At 41.2% G+C, this 16783-nt stretch overlaps 1 long non-coding RNA gene across 1 annotated transcript; it reads right to left on the reverse strand.

Moving 5' to 3' along the window:
* Nucleotides 1-9289: 9289 nt before the first annotated feature.
* Nucleotides 9290-16717, reverse strand: LOC107156137. Its single transcript, XR_001505310.2, has 3 exons — nt 15879-16717; nt 12647-12765; nt 9290-9651 (listed from the first exon to the last, which is right to left on the reverse strand). It is a non-coding gene; the product is annotated as an uncharacterized LOC107156137 (long non-coding RNA).
* Between the last annotated feature and the right edge of the window lie 66 nt (nt 16718-16783).

A 16783-nucleotide genomic window follows, 5' to 3' on the forward strand; every position in this document is an offset into this window, starting at 1 on the left:
AAAAATAAATAAAATAAAGATATTGTGTTTGTCTACAACTAAAAAAAATATTTTAAAAAATCTAATGGTATACACATTTGGAACCTAAATAGCTACATTTGGTTCAGTGCTTACTATGAGACAGGCAAAAGTCTAAGTTCTTGGTATATGTTTATAGATTTAAATTCTGTACTACCCTATGAGGTAGATGTTGCAGGTAATAGCAATTACCTCATTTTAAGGATGAGGAAACTGAATTTTCATGTAAGTTAAGTTGTCCACATTTCAAGAAATAGCAGAGCCATGCCTGGATCAAGAGCCCACATTTCTGAGCACCAGCTAGACTTCTTCTCTTGTTTAAGGAACACTTTGAAGCACATTCTATTACACACACACCCTGCAAATCTCCCAAGCCTACCTTGATGTAATGAAGACAATATTCAGCACAGCATTTCCAATTCTTCCCTAAATTCCTCTCCTTTTGCCCACATCCCAGAAGCCATACCTGGAAGTTTAACACCTGAGTAGGTCAGTGTCGCGACCCCTCGCCGGCAAGGGAAAACACGACACAGGATTCTTCTTTCAGCAGTTTATTCAGGCCTTGAGTCATGTAACATCTTCTAGCGCCCGCCGCCCGAACACACCCAAGCACAGCTTAATAAAGCCCCCCGCGTCCCAATCCCAAGCCGCCACGTGGATCTCTCTCATAGGGTGGTAAGGGATTGCGCGCCAACTCTCCATAAAAGGAGTTGTTTATCACAGGCCACAGTGGAAGCCGGCGCCATCTTCTAATGGCGGCCACGGTCTATAAGAATGGCTTACCACAGGTCAGGACTCTTACTGAAAACAAACTAGATATCCTATACTCTTCAAGTTGAAGAGTCAAGTCTAGCAGGGTGTGGTAGCACATGTCTATAATCTCAGCTAACCAGGAGGCTAAGACAGGAGGATTGCAAATTTGATGCTAACCTAGACACTTAGTGAGATCCTGCCTCAAAATAAATAAAAAGGGCCGGGGATATAGTTCAGTTGTAGCACTTGCCTGGCACGTGTGAGACCCTGGGTTTAATCACCAGCACGTCAACATACACACACACACACACAGTCTATGGTTTTAGAATGTCCCCTAGTGCCAAGACAATATTCCTCTGCCTATGATAGAGGCCAGCAGAACTCCTCTTCTTGTTGATGCCAGAAGGAGATGTAGGGGACAGTGACATGCCAGGCAGGGAGGCTCTTTTGTCTTTTCCTGGCCTCCCCTCTCCAAGTTTCTGCCCACAGAATGAAATAAAGCACATCAAGGGTGGGACAACTCTTGCCCCTTTCTGCTTTAAAAGAGGGAGACTACTGTGTCTGTGGTTTCACACCACCATGATTAGGGAGGGCAGAGCAGTGGAGGAGGTGGCCAGGGGACCTAGTCTCCAAGCATCGGGTAAACTATTTAGAGAAAAGCAAGCAAAAGAATCAAGGAATGTAAAAGACTTCTCCTCCACTCCCCCAAAGACAGAGCTAGAAACGTCTGTAGAAACGGTTTAAATAGTCCAATCCGACTATGGAGCTAAAATTAATTTTTCCCCCTCTTGCCACTTAGCAGGTGAGGGCTCACAGGGACATCATAGTGATATAGAGAAAAAAGAAATGACTTTTTTTAAAACATATGTGAGTGGAATGAGTAATTCTGCAACCCCTGTTTACACACAAAGGGTAGGCAGATATGAGTTTCAGCAGCCAAAATCAAAAAAAGAGCATGCCACATTCTTGCTCACTCCCTCTCCATAACCTTTCTCTAAGGGCCTGGTCTTTCCCCAGTGAGGTCCTCAAACTTATTTTAGGACATATTATTTGAGTACGCATCCATCAACCTAAACTACAGTGTTCAGTGTGGGTAACCCCCTGCCTCTCTCTGGTGAGGCCTCTTCTTCTCTTAGATCTTCTTTGCCTGAGGGATGCAATGTCAGCCACTCCCTAAAGCCCTGTGGGTGTCCAGGACAATGACTCCCTGAGAGGGCAGTAAGCCACCAATCAGATAGGAGATCCCAGTTTACAGTCAACCCTCACTCCTAACAGTGGGAGGAAGATGTTGAAGACCAGCTGAGGAGGAAAGAGGAACAAATCCGTGTGATGGATGACTAAGGAGGTAGTCCGGAGTGTTATCTTGCAGGTTAATATGTGCTTGGGGAAAAGAAACTTAATGTTCAATGTTGGAGAAGGTTGCCATTCCTCTAGTAATAGAGAATGAGAAAAGAAGAATCTTCTTAAAATATAGAAACCAGCCTTCCTATCTACGTATAACCCTCTGTGACAGCAGGCAGCAGAAAAGGTAGTCAGTCCATAGGTGCCCAGTTGGGTAAGTTCAAATCCTAGTTTAACCACTTCTTTCCTATGTCAGCTGGGGACAGTTTCTTAACCTCTCTGTGCCTTTCGTCTGTATAGGAAGAATAATAATTTTTCTATGATCCCAGGTGTTTGAAAGGCTGGGGTAGAGGGATCAAAAGTTCGAGGCCAGCTTTGGCAACATATTGACATCCTGTCTCATAAAAACAAGCAAAATAATAATAATAATAATATCTTCCCCATAGGACTACTGGAGGATTAAATAACACATATAAAGCCTAAAGAACAATGTCTTACACAAAATAAGCCTGTAATAAATTTAGCTATTTTTTATAATAAGAGTAAGAGTACTATGATTTTGATAATCTCTTAAGTTTAAGGCATCCCTGAATTTGTCAAGTGACTAAATGTAAATGCTAACTAAATTTTCAGAAAACAAGTCATAGGGTATTTCCCCCTAGAGCTCCATCACTTTTTTCCAGGACCTGCACCCCACATCCTGCACAGAAATGTGTTTGTCTCTGTTAATCACATCTTTCAGCCAACAAGGGCTTTGAAACAACCATTTGTCATTCTGACCTGTCCTGTCATTAGGATGTTCTGATAAACACACTGAATAAGGAGACAGTTCCCAATTGCTGTCCTTTTTCCTCCTGTAGGCTGAGTTCAGGGTCAAGTCAGTCTTCAGAATGGACACTTCAGCAAGAGAGAAGGAAAGAAAGGAGTCTATAAAGACAGGAAGCCTTGGGTTTTAAATTTTGGTTTTATAGCCTCCTAACTGCACAAGCCTAGTAGAGTTACCTTTAAAAATGGGGATAACAATACCTGCGTGGGAGGGTCTTGTTTGGGAGAATTAAATGTGATTATTTATATAACGTGCAATTATTTAAATAAATTGAGTTGGCACTCAGTAAATGTCAGTTCCCTTTTCCTCTTCCACCCTTTCCTGTTAAGACACAAAGTTGGACTAAGCTGGGGGCAGGGGACATCCATCAAATGTTGTGTACGTTTATTTTTCTCCTGCTTTTCTGAGATCATGAAGAAGATGGGAAGAAACGAGCAACTTACTGATCTGACCTTTTCTACCTGGTGAACATCATCCATCTTTCTCATCCTTAAAAACATGATCAAAGTCCAGCTGGTTCTGGATTGCTTAGCTACTCCACCATCCAAGGAATGAGTGTTCTGTTTATCTCTGTTAAAAATGGAAACAAATAAGGCCTCAAGAAAATTGACCCCAGAAGGGCCCCCCCTCCCAAAGTAGAAGAGGTATATCCAACAGCCCAGGAGGCAGAACAATGAAATCTGGGGGTCTGGCTGTGGGCATGCTCATCAAGGGAGGGGGGTAGTGTGAGTCCTGCCATTTCCCTCTCAGAGTCTCCAGACCAGTCACTTCATTAGGTTAATTCACCACCCAGAGGCCTCCTCCTTCCCCTCCTGAGAGTTCCACTCTAACACCAGCCTTCACAGGTACTGAGGCCTGGCCCTTCTGCCACACCCTCCCCTTTCTCTTCACCAACCAGAGCGCTTTCCTGAGATGAAGCTGAGGCCTAGGCTGAGGCTGAGGATGTGGGGCCCCTCGCCTGGGAGTCTTAGCTGCTGACACACACAAGTACTGACACTGGAAAGTACCGCTGCTGAATCAAAAACCACTTCCCAGAGATGACAGCAGTGCTCATGGCTTGGTTCCTGGAACATCAGATTTGGTCCAGAACCTTCAAGTCGACACCTCACATCTGTCCTTCCATGCCTCGGTTTCCCAGCATTTGGGAAGGGTGATGACAACAAAGGGAAATTGCTATCCACTGTCCAACCTGTCATCGCTGTAAGTTTGGATGACTTGACCAACTCCGTCCACATGCTTTGAAAATTCATTAGTATCTGCTGTGTAGTCTGAAATGAAAGGTGTCCAAATGAGGCAGGGTTGAGGCAACTGGCAGGGTTTCCCAGGTACAGTAGATTGTCAACAGAATGTTCTTTTAGCTTGCAAATTGAACTTTCATTTTCTGTCTAGGTGGAAAATGTTAGGTAACAGTTATTTTACTTTTTCCTTTGTAAAATACTTTCTCATGTCCCCTTCCAATCTGGGAACATGAACCCATTATTCCCAGTTGAAATGTTCAGCAGTACGATTTTAAAAATAATAGTGAGCATTTTTTTAAGATTCTTCTTGGTACCATGGCAACTTAGGAGATTCTCTCTCTCTCTCTCTCTCTCTCTCTCCTTGCCCCTCTCCCTCTTTCTCCTCCTCTTTTTAACAAAAGAAGTAAAATCTTCAGGATTATGACCTCATGAGATCTTGCTCAATCTGAACCCTGAAAGTTATCTTTGCATTTCAGACTCTTTTATGTTTGTTTATTCATTTTTTTGTTTGTTTTTTCCCTTCAGTACCAGAGATTGAACCCAGGGCCTCACACCTACAAAGCAAGCATTCTACTGCTGAGATATATCTCCAGTGGTATTCTGAGATAGAGCTTCACTAAGTTGCCCAAGTTGGCCTTGAACTTTCTATCCTATTGCCTCAGTCTCCTGAGTAGCTGGCATCACAGGGCTCACTGCATAGGGCTTCAGACTCATTTTAGAAACGTAGATGTTTATCTGCTCTTGTCCACTTACTTTTTTGCTTCTATGCTCATATTCCAAGCACTCAAAAGTTTAAGTTTGCAAAGATCATATGCAAGTTGTCATCCCAAACCCCCTGATGTAGGAGATGTAAAGTGGGCTGGAGCTCTGATGAGATGCAGTGTGAATGGAAGGATGTGGTAAGGGGCCTGAGAGCTGTGGAGGTGACTACTGGCACAGTCAGCACCTACAGCCTAATGAAGACAGCACATGAGCTTGGTTGGCACTTTGCAACCTTGGGAGAGCTGACAGCCAAGTTCCTGCACACTGTGCATACTTCCCAATGTTCTAGCCACCCAGGCAGACTTTGGAGTTAGGCAACTGTTTCTTGTAAGACTAAAGCCTCTGCCTCACTCACACCTTCTCATACCCCTGTACTACCATCATCGTTTTTCAAAATAACTAAATATAAATGAGTTCCCACTCCTGATGATTTTTGTTTGGATTTCTTAACAATGCTACAGTTTCTGCTCACTCCCCACTTTATATTTTCATTTGCCTTCTCTAGTACCCTTCTTCTTTTGAGGCCAATTTATTGATAACCATTCCACCAAATAGCTGGAGGGTAATTCCCTTCCTTATAAAATTTATTCTGAAAACAAATTACTTAATTAAAATAGTCTTGGGCCTTTCACCTAAAGCAATGGGCAATGTGTTTTGAAGTATCCGGGCCTGTCGACTCTCTAGGGAAACCTGGAACTAAATGTGTTTATCTTCATTTCTGTGATTCAGCCACCCCTCTGCCTCTTTGGCTTCCCTACTATATGATTGCTTTGGGGGGATTTGAAGACGCACTTCCAGAAGTTCAAGTTAGTAGGGATAATTCTCCATTGAACTCAGACTGGAGACTGACAGTTTCTTGCCAGGGAGCAATCAGTGACCACAGGACTAAAGTGGTTGCCAAGATTCAGGATTTGTCTGAGTGGTCCTGATAGCTAACAGCCAACAAAGGAAGCCTACCCAGACTCTCCTGGGAGCTGTTGGGCACAGTTGGTTTACTGAAGACGGTGATTTTCGCAATTTTGTGTTTTGCCAATCATTTTGGCAGGTTAAAAATCCCCAGAGGCCAATTTATCCTGCAGACTGCCACCTGCCAATGCAAAATAAAAAACTTATGTATGTTTGCTAGGAAGAAAGTCAAAGTTTTTATAAGAAGACAAGGACAATGTCTTCAAATTTCCAAGACCTGATGGTATCAAACCATATTGAAGTTCTTTGATTCCAGTCTTGGTATTGTCCTTAGAAAGTGAATCTGTCTCATAAGTACAACCAGGGATTGATGATAGGCATATTGAATTCTTCATTCTTTTTTTTTTTTTTTTGGTACTAAGAATTGAAGACCCTTTACCACTGAACTATACCCCCCACTACCCCTTCTCATCTTTATTTTGAGACAAGGTCTTGCTAAGATGCTGAGGATGGCCTCAAACTTGGGATCCTCCTGTCTCAGCCTCCCAAATCACTGGGATTACAAGTGTGGGCCACCACATTCGGTGAACTTTAAAGCATGATATAGAAAGGAGTAGCAGTAACCTAAGCTCCTCAAGTGTTTAGAATTCATTGAATAGTTCACTGATGATTTAATAAAAGTGTTTCTCTCTAGAAATTGGTGGGCAAAGAAGGGAGAATGCAAAGTGGTCACCAAATGGCCAGACATCCAAACACTGTTTCAGGGCAAAGTCTTCAAGTGAGTAGGGATAATTCTTCATTGAACTCAGACTGAAGACTGACATGGTTTCTTGCCAAGTCAAAGAAAAGAAAACTGGGCTCTAGGATTCTCTTGTGCCTTTCTAAGGTTAAGTCAGCAGTTTCCTGATCCACAGCTTCTGCTTACTCAGAATGCATTTGTTCAGGCAGTGCAGCTGGGTCTGATATCAAAGTGTTGGCTAGTAAGAAAAAAATCAAAATAATCCCCATTAAGTTCCCATTATCTTAAAAATTAGAAACTGAAATGAGAGACTTCCAGTGTGAGCTGAGCAGCAGGAGGGCACCTCTGATGGATGCGGCCCTCTGTGAGGATGTCACTGACATCACCATAGGCAAGCCGAGTGCCTGAGCGCCTCAGAGCAGTATCTCTGGAAGCAGCCAAGATTGATCAGACACTTCAGGACTCAGAAGCCATGATGAAGAGACCATAAAGCAGTCCAGAATTGAGGCTGGCACTGAGGAGACCCTCAGCCTGAAGGGTGATTGTCTTTTACCATGAATTTTGTTAAATGTGCCTTCGAATCTCTGTCGGAATAGATTTAACTAATATGGTGCTCCTTAAGGTTTTCTGTCAACTCTATGGTTCTAAAACTGGATTCTCATCATATTACAGGTTGAGGAAGCTTTTATGTGAAGATGGGAACTGGGGAATGCTTACTTCCCTGGCAATGAGCAACTATGGAAACACTCTTCTCAGACCTGGCAAATGACTTCTAGTGTTTTCTGTTGAAATACTACATCTCCTCACCCAGTCTGCATCACATCTTGGCACTGCATGGCCCAGTGATACTGCATCGTCTCGTGGCACAGAGCCAAGAGTGTGCCCGGCAGTGCTTAGTACCATATAGGGAATCCACGAGCCCAGGGCTTTCCAGGCTCGCTTCCTCCATCATGCTCCTACTGGAGCAAAGATCATCAGATTGCAAGTCCCAGTGTTATTATTACCCTGATGTGTAATAAATCTGTGTGGTGCAATAAATTAAGGCAAGGCTCTGTTCTCACTTTACAGGCTGCCAATAGTTTTATTGTAACAGCTTGGAGATACGAGTTTCCCTTTTTCGGTAGACTAGAGGAAGCTGTGAAATTTGAAGAGAGAACAAAAGGATAGTTGCGTGTGGTTTGCAAGACAGGTATTATACAAGAGCCGAGCTCATCAGGACATCCGACACCAAACATTTTTGTGCTTAATGGTATTAAAGGACTGTGAAGCCTTACAATGTCCACCAGAATTCATTTAAATTCATTTTCACATCAATGTCTCCCTGCTGTGTTCTGCTGAACTGACCTCCCACACCAGACTTACGGACTTTCTTTTGGTGATAAACCTGAGCTGACTGTAAGATCACAGATTGGTTCTGGAACTCATTAAAGTCAGCAAATGAGCATTAGTGAGATACTCGCATACGCTGAAATTCTGATAACCTATTTTGGCAATTACAGCTTTGGGGATGAAGAGAGGGGTTCTGAGGAAACCCTCCAGCCTGCAACAGGATCCTGATCTATTTCAGATGTCTGTCAAGAGATGCACACACCCTGGCTTTTTTCCTTCACACCATGCACCCCCATTGCAGAAGGCAAGGGAAGGATTTGAGACATGATTCACCTCTTCCCTTGACCACATTCAAAGCCCAAGCAAGGCCTTTAATCACAGCCCCTGCGTATCTGACACTTCATTATTTTTATTTATTTATTTTTGTTAAGCACCCTCTAGTCTCTGGTTTAGGATATAGCCCTTACTTAAAAAAAAAAAAAAAAAAAAAAAAACACTCAAATGTTAGTCACTCAAGTCTTCTTAATCCTTTGGTTACAGAGCCTTCATTCTATCTTCTCTTAAACCCACAGATTGCTGTCTTCTAAATTAGAATGCTGGCACTTGGCTTTATGTTCATTGTATCCCCTGAACATATTAAGCTATTGAACATACAACTGATACTCAATATGTATATTAATTAATTATCTTTCAAAATAGTCTTCCCAGCTGGGTGCGGTGGCACACGCCTGTAATCCCAGTGGCTGGGGAGGCCAAGGAAGGAGGATCGCAAGTTCAAAGCCAGCCTCAGCAAAAGTGAGGTGCTAAGCAACTCAGTGAGATCCTGTCTCTAAATAAAATATAAAATAGGACTGGGGATTGGCTTAGTGGCTGAGTTCCCCTGAGTTCAATCCCTGTACCAAAAAATAAATAAAAAGAAAAACACTCTTCCCAGCTCATTCTACAACCACTGGGTCTGTCCACGACCCCCCACCCCCAAATTCACCCTCATCCCTGCACTGTCTTGAGACAACTGGCACTCTTTACGGCTTTCCAGCTCAAAATGATTGACTCCCTTGGTAATCCCCTCTGTAAAATGCTCACACATTCACCCTCACTTCTCCTTAGAAAATACATACTCTTTTGCTTGAGTCTCATTTATTAGCAGAAAAAGCAAACACAAGAAATTTTATTCTCTGAGTTTAAGTATTCTCTTTTTCTCTCTTCTTTCCCTTTAATACATTCTACCTCTAGTTAATCTATAACAAGCCTAATCAGTAGAAACTCTGGAAAAAGTGAGATCATAATTTGTGAATCTGGTTTGAATTTGGGATTTGCTCTCTCAGCGCAAAATTAATATTGTAAATTTACTGGAAGTGTGTTTTCCAAGTTCTGGAGTCAAACTGCTTTTTTTTTTTTTCTGCACAGTTTGGTATTCAACTTAACGAATTATCAAAAGAAGAAAAATATTTTTCCAACTCCTTTTCTGGCCTTTCCTCCTTCTCACTACTGCCCTCCACCCCTGCCCCAGTACACACACACACACACAGACACACACACGGCCCTGAAGATGGGGAAGATGGATGGAGTCCTTTCTTGCATTCCCCTTAGGTTGTATCATTGTTTGGAAGTAATTGGTTCTCATCCAGAAGCAGATGTGGACAGAGTAAGGAGTTTTAGCTCAGCCATATAAAGTAGCATAAATCCCAGGCTCGGATCTTTCTTTAAGCTTCCTCTGGTGTTCCTCTCTGGTCTTCTTTCTTATAAATAAACAGATTCATGTTAACGGGCATTTATTGAGTGTTTACTTTATTCCCAGTATTGTATTTGTCCTTACATTATCTCATTTAACTCTGTTTTTGCTGTTTACGGTAGATATTAATATTCTCAATTTATAAATGAAGAAGCAAATATTCAGAAGCATTAGGTGACTTGTACTGAGTGGGAGAACCAAATTTCTGGATTCTAAGCCCACTGCACTTTCTATTATATAATTTCTTCTTGTTTGGTGTTTAACTTTGTGCTAACAGAACTCTATATTCAAGAACTGAAATTATCTACATAAGTTGGTTATTCTTAAATAATCTATAGAGTTCAAAAATCCTATAATAAATACCTTAGAAACAAAATGCCATTTAGGGTCTATCACTGACTCCTGATTTTGATCTAGTGAATGCTCAACGAGTCTTTTGTGAACACTTACCCAAATTGTGCACTGGAAATCTGAAGCACCAGGTTTTTAGGACAACTTAAAAATCGGGTTCAATTAGGTATAATTATAATGTCCCAATAAAAAATGGAAAAAAAATTGGCTTCAATTGTTAGGCATCAAGGGAAGGAATAGGAAACTTTCTGATTCTGTAAGGTATTGGTAATGTGTTCCTTTATACCATAGAGAGTGAGTCTGAAAGTTATGTTAGTTCACCTTGTTGTAAACTAAATTGAAAGTACCAAGGCAATACGGAGGCAAAAACACCTTCCACCCAGATTTAACATTAAATAATATTAAATTTTAAAAAAAGATATTTGGTTATGAAAAACCATTAATTTTCCCTATAAAAGTAGCTAATATTTATATCAGCCCTTATTCTGTGTCAGTTACCATTATAAATTTTTATGTGTATCATTTACTCTTAACAACAACTCTATGAGGTGATTTAAAAAAATTTTTGGTTGTAGATGGACACAATACCTTTATTTTACTTATTTATTTTTATGTGGTGCTGAGGATCAAACTTAGTCCCTCACATGTGCTAGATAAGCACTCTACCACCGAGTTACAACCCCAGTCCTGGTATGAAGTAAATGTTATCCAAATTTTACACATATGGAGTCTTAGAAAGTTTAGTAATGTGCCCAAAGCCATGCAACTGATATGTGGTAGGATCAGAATTTGAACTTATACAGTATGGATTATAGATTCAGAGCCTGCATGTTTAACCACCTATAGGGTTATCAGATAAAATACAGGACATCCAGTTATATTAGAATTTCAGATATACAAATTCTAAATACTGCCTGGAACATATTTATACTAAAATATATATTTGTTTATTTAAAATTCAAATCTAAATCAGGAATCCTATATTTTTATTGTTAAATCTAATAACCCTAATCATACTATTCTGCCTTCTGTAAATTCAGATGTCATATATTGGATTCCTTGATTTGCAGTTTACACATTTGAGTTTTGTTATAGAACAATGTTAATTCAGATCCATAAAGATGGTACAAATCCTCTTGGATTCCTTTTCCCTCCACTTATTGAAGGCTGAGTTGGGCTGGTGACAGTCTTGTCCCCAATAGTACAGATAAGTGCAAGCTTTTCCTTCCAGATAAAAAAGGACTGCTTACTTTTGACATTCTGGCTCTCTGCCTACACAGGGCTCTGTTTTCAGCCAGTGTGTCCTGCCTGCCTGGTGCTCATCATTATTTAGCCTCTCTGGTGCAGGAATCCTTGACTCTTTCTAGGAGTTGCGGAGCTGCATGGGTGAGTAGCTGCTTTCTTCCAGATGACAAAGTTCACAGAAGGAAATGGAGAAGAATGAGCAGGCTAGAGTTCAGCAGAAAGAGACTGCATATGAAGTCTTTTGAATTTATATATAAGTAGGCAACATATATGCCATCAAATAACTCCTTGTGTGTGTGTGTGTGTGTGTGTGTGTTGATGGGGATTAAACCTAGGGTCTTGCACATGCTGAGCATATATGCTACCACTGAGCTCTACCCCCATGCTTTCATGCAATATACACATGCACCTGCCTGGCTGCCTTCTTTCACCTACAGACAAGCTGAGCTGAAGAAATAACTGCTTTTAATGGACACCTAGAAACTAAATGTAGTGTCCCTCATATCATATCATGCATTAAAAAACAAATATTGCTGGGTAAAATGGTGCATGCCTATAATCCCAACTACTCAGGAGGCTCAGGTAGGAGGATCACATTGTAGTTCAAGACCAGCCTGGGTAACTTGCAAGGTCCTATTTCAAAATTTAAATAAATAGATAGATAGATAGATAAACAAATAAATAAATAGGGCTGGAGATGTAGCTCAATAGTTGAATGCTCCTGGGTTCAATCCCCCATTAAACAAATACAAAATAAAGAACTTTTGGAATTAGCTGATATGTATTATCTTTTAACAATGTTTATAACTGAAAGTGATTGTTTATTTACAAGGTTGGATATTGATAGAATCATCTCTATTGTGAAGGTTTTGAAAAACTTTGCAAATATCATAAATTTTTATGATCCAGAATAAGGAAAATATTTATTATAACATTTCATCATGTTCAAGTTTCTGTAAACTGCATTACCTTTCATAGTTTTTTATGAAGGCCCTCTGAAATTTTAGACTTTTTAAAGTACATATTACAGATAATAACACTGAGGCTACAAGAGATTAAGCAATTTGTGGAAGCAGTTGGTAAGTAGCAGAACCTGCATTTAAACCTATGTCATCTCATTCCAGGGATCATATACATAATTACTGCACAACAATGTCTCCACATCATAAGATTAGTAGATCTAACTTCTGAGGTGAAGAGCAGTTTTTAAAAAAAAATTCAAATCTGTTGGGACTTTCACTTCAAAGACAGGAAGCATTCTCTTGGTTACATAGTAAAGAATCTCCAGGAGGTGGAGCAGGTGGGTGGTAAATAGCCTAAAGGGTGGGACTGAATTAGATGCAGTATTACTAGTACACAGAGTATGCCATATGGACTCCCTATCCAAGTTGGACACCTGAACTTACCTGTCTCCAGGTTCAATGAGACAAGACCACTGATCACTTGCTGAGATGTCACAGTAACGCCAAGTTGCCAAAAGAGATCCTAAATGTTTGCTCATTTTCTGTGCTAATCTCAAGATTCACTGGTAATACACAATTTGTGCATTAGTACCAATCTGTGGACCACATTTTACGTTAGCACTAATATCGGTAATATCAGCTCAGCACATAATTAATTAAAATAAACAAATAACTAATGACTTAGATGGCTGGCTTATATTCTCATGTTCTTTCTCTTTCATTCTCAGCACTCATATTCACTGAGAATATAGCAATGAGAAAAATGGATCAACTTGCTATTTTCAAGGAACTTACATTTTAATTCAACCAATGTTTTGATACCTGAAGATTCAGGTACCTCTTTGAGGCCTTGCCAATTACTAGCTCTGTGATTTTGTACAAATTTATTGAATCTCTCCAAACAAGTTTTTCCCTCTAAAAATGAGGCTAATAATACTGAATTTAATGTTTTTTGATAACTGGAATCATCCTGAAACTGTAAAAATGCATGCCAAAGCCAGGTCCTGTCTTTACCATGTGTTCTTGAAGGCAGGAATCATATCTTTCCTATCTTTGTATCCTCAGCAACAAGCAGAAGTCCTTGGTAAATGGCAAGCCTCTGCTAAGGTGTATTGAATAAATGTGCATAAGGTCCTCAGTGTATAAGGCACATTTTGTTTAAAAACGGAATGGGATGGAACTCAGTGGTACAATACTTGCCTGGCATGCTCAGGGTCTTAAGTTTGATATCCAGCACTGCAAAAATTAATTAATTAATTATTTAAAATACTATACCTGCTTTTCAAATTCTTAAATTCTATTGTGCCAATAGGAAAAGTACATCAAATATTGCCCGGCATAGCCTATGTAATCCTACTCTTGGGTTACAGGCTTCTAACAGTTCAAGCTCTAAAAATACATTTTCTAAACATTTATTAGATAGAAAGCTCTTTTTATTGATTTATATCACAATCTGATACAAATCCGCTTCTTAAAGGCCTTTCCCGCAAATTGATCCTGGAAGTGGCTATGCTGGTCCTGCCAGTTCTAAGTATACCCACACTGTCTAGGATTACAAGCTCTAATGGAATTGCCAAGGTATCCTAAGTTGGGGAAGCATCTGGAAGAAATTCTCAGCCAGTAATAACAAGAAAAGAAATACTTTCATAACAGCAAAGTTTCAACAAAGCATATGTTTCATTTGGTGGCTATTTCGTAAGGTGCAGGACTAACATTGCAAGAGGTACAAATACAATTAAAATGCAGTGACCTGCAAGGAGTGACATTTAGTAACAGGAATATAAGGAATACACAAAATATACCACAGGTAAGTAGAAATAGAAACTGTGGGGACTTCAGAGGAGGAGGAAATTAGAAAAGGCTCCAGGTAGGAGCTGTGATATGGGACAGGCCTTCAACAGATTTGGGTTCTGGTAGAGGGAATTGGAGGCATCTGTGGCAGACAGAGTTTAATAAACTGATAGAATAATAGCAAGTAGTTCACTTTACATATAAGGGTATGGTGAAATGTAAGACTGGAAAAGTGGGGGGAGATACATAACTGGGTAAGTGTCAGATTGAAGAGTTTGTGCTTAATTTGATAGGGAACTACTAATAACTTCTAGAATAGGTGGAGTCATGATATGATCATTGCTTAGGAAGACGATTTTAGCAAGAACATAAGATGGACTGATGGAAAAGCAACTAAACAGGAGTCCAAACAGAAGTAAAACAAAAGTTTGGATTAGGAGTAAATCAATACCTGATCTAGCTGGGCATGATGGCACACACCTATAATCCCAGAGGTTTGGGAGGCTGAGGCAGGAGGATTGTGAGTTCAAAGCCAGCCTCCTCAGCAACTTAATGAGGCCCTAAGCAACTTGGTGAGACCCTTGTCTCAAATAAAATACAAAAAAAGGGGCTGGTGATGTTGCTCAGTGGTTAAGTGCCCCTGGGTTAAAAAAAAATCAATACTAGAATTATGGCAATGTAGCTTCAGAGGAAGGAGCAGATGGAAGAGCCATTGGGTAGGAAATATCTATAACTGTGCTACACAGGTAGCCCTTAGCTTATGCAGCTATTTAAATCTAAATTTAATTAAAATTATACAAGATTTGGAATTCAGTACCTCATTGTATTGGTCACATTTCAAGTGCTCATTAGCTACATGTGGACCATTGCAGATAAAGAACATTTCCATCATGGCAGAACAATTGGATTGTGCAGATCACAACACACTTTGGGGACTAATTGGGCATGGGGTGAGGAAGAAAAATTAAAGGATGTGGAGGCTTTGACAGCTCAGTGACTGAGAAGAGGGTGCTATGAGCAGCAAAGGGAAAGTCAAGAGGAGGAAGAACCCAACATTGGAGGAAAGATATTTTTTAGCTTCGATCAAACACTAGGTAAGAGTGTGTCCATGGTGTGGGGAAAGCGAAATATCCAGTGGGTCTCCCAGTGTTTATAGAACAGCCTAGGCTGTATCTGCCTGGCTTAACCCGTACAGCGTTCAGTTTCTCCCTGGTCTGTGCAGTTCCCTACAGAGTACTAGTAGGCAGTCGGGCCCTTCAGTGTCTCCCTGTTCACACACCAGGATGAGGGCTGGAGCCCAAAGGCTTTGCTGTTTCCCTAGCTCTTTGGTGCCAGCTGGAACGCTTTTTCCCTCACAGATACTTTGTGCTTCCTCTTCCCTGATGGCCTTACTTCCCCATGCTTGATCCTTGGAAAGTCCCCTGGCCCTCACTCATTGGATTGCTTCCTCTGCGTTCCTTCCCACAGGGACCACCACTTTTTACTTGCTTTCTCTTCCCTCCCAGTTCAGATTCCAAGATCTATTTCTATAATCACTTCCTTGGGTAATTGACCCCTCCCATTGACTTTCACCAGCAAAACCCAGCCCTGATCAAATCCAAGTCTCCTCCAAGTCCCAAGCAATGGAGGGTGGCTGGAGGAAAATCACATAACCACACTGTGTGGTCTCACTTTATGACCACCAATTCAAGAGTCCTTAGTACTGTCCACACTATGCTTCTCTAGTCACTCTTCCACTATTAACCCAGCCATCAGGCCCTGAATCTAAGAATGGTGATCTTATTGTTTCCTCACATACTGTCCAAGTCCAAATCCACTGCAATCAAAAGGTATCTAAATAAAACTAAAACGAATAAAACACATTACAAAGCAGCCGTTTTCTCACCTTGTACTCTGCTGCCATCCTAGCTCAAGCTAACAAGAAAAGCCTCCTTGCTGGTCTCCTGTGGGCCTTTGTGATTCTCCATTGTGTACTTCTCTCTCTCTCTCTCACACACACACAGCAAGACTTTTAAAAACATGAATCAGATGTAGTCATTCCTGGACTCACCCTCCTCCCAGACCTTCCTGTTGCTCTTATAATGACCCATAGGCTCCACAGGATCTGGCTTCTTGCCCACCTTTTGAGCCTAACTATTCCTGCTCTCTGGCAGGCTGACAATGCTCAGCCATACTGGCCTTTTGCTGTTTCTCAACACGGCAGGGGCAACCACATCTTTAGGTTTATGGCTGTTTTTTCTTTCAGCCTGGAAAGCCGTTCCTCTTCTCTATCCCTTAACTTCCTAGTTTCATTCCTTCATATCACGCACGTATGGGCACAAAGGTCTCCTCTGTGAGGCAGCTTATAATTTCACTCTATCCCCTACTTTATTTTTCTCACACCCCTTACCACTACCTGAAATTTTTGTCATTTGTTCCTTTCCCCTCTCCAACCCCGTTAGTATGCAAACTCCACGAGTGCGTTTGCTTGTCTATGGCTTTACCCTCTGTGCCTAGAACAGCGCTCAATTAGTACTTGTTGAATGGTTGCGTTCCCTCCAAATTCTATTCCTCCAGAATCTCTGACCCTTCGTCATTTTATTTCCGGCTTCTCCTCTCTCTGCAAAGCCGAAAGTACCGGTTCCTGCGCATTACAGTAGTTCTCGCTCACTATCCCTCCCGACGCTGCTCCTTTAAGCGGACTCCAAAACGCCACTGGGAAGGCGGAGTCGAAACCTGGTAGTCGGCGACTCGGAGGGGCGGGGCGGTCTAGGGGGCGGTGCCTGCGTGCTGCGTGCGTGCGCGTTCAGG

Source organism: Marmota marmota, unplaced genomic scaffold (assembly GCF_001458135.2).
Source record: "Marmota marmota marmota unplaced genomic scaffold, marMar, whole genome shotgun sequence".
Lineage (NCBI taxonomy): Eukaryota > Metazoa > Chordata > Mammalia > Rodentia > Sciuridae > Marmota > Marmota marmota.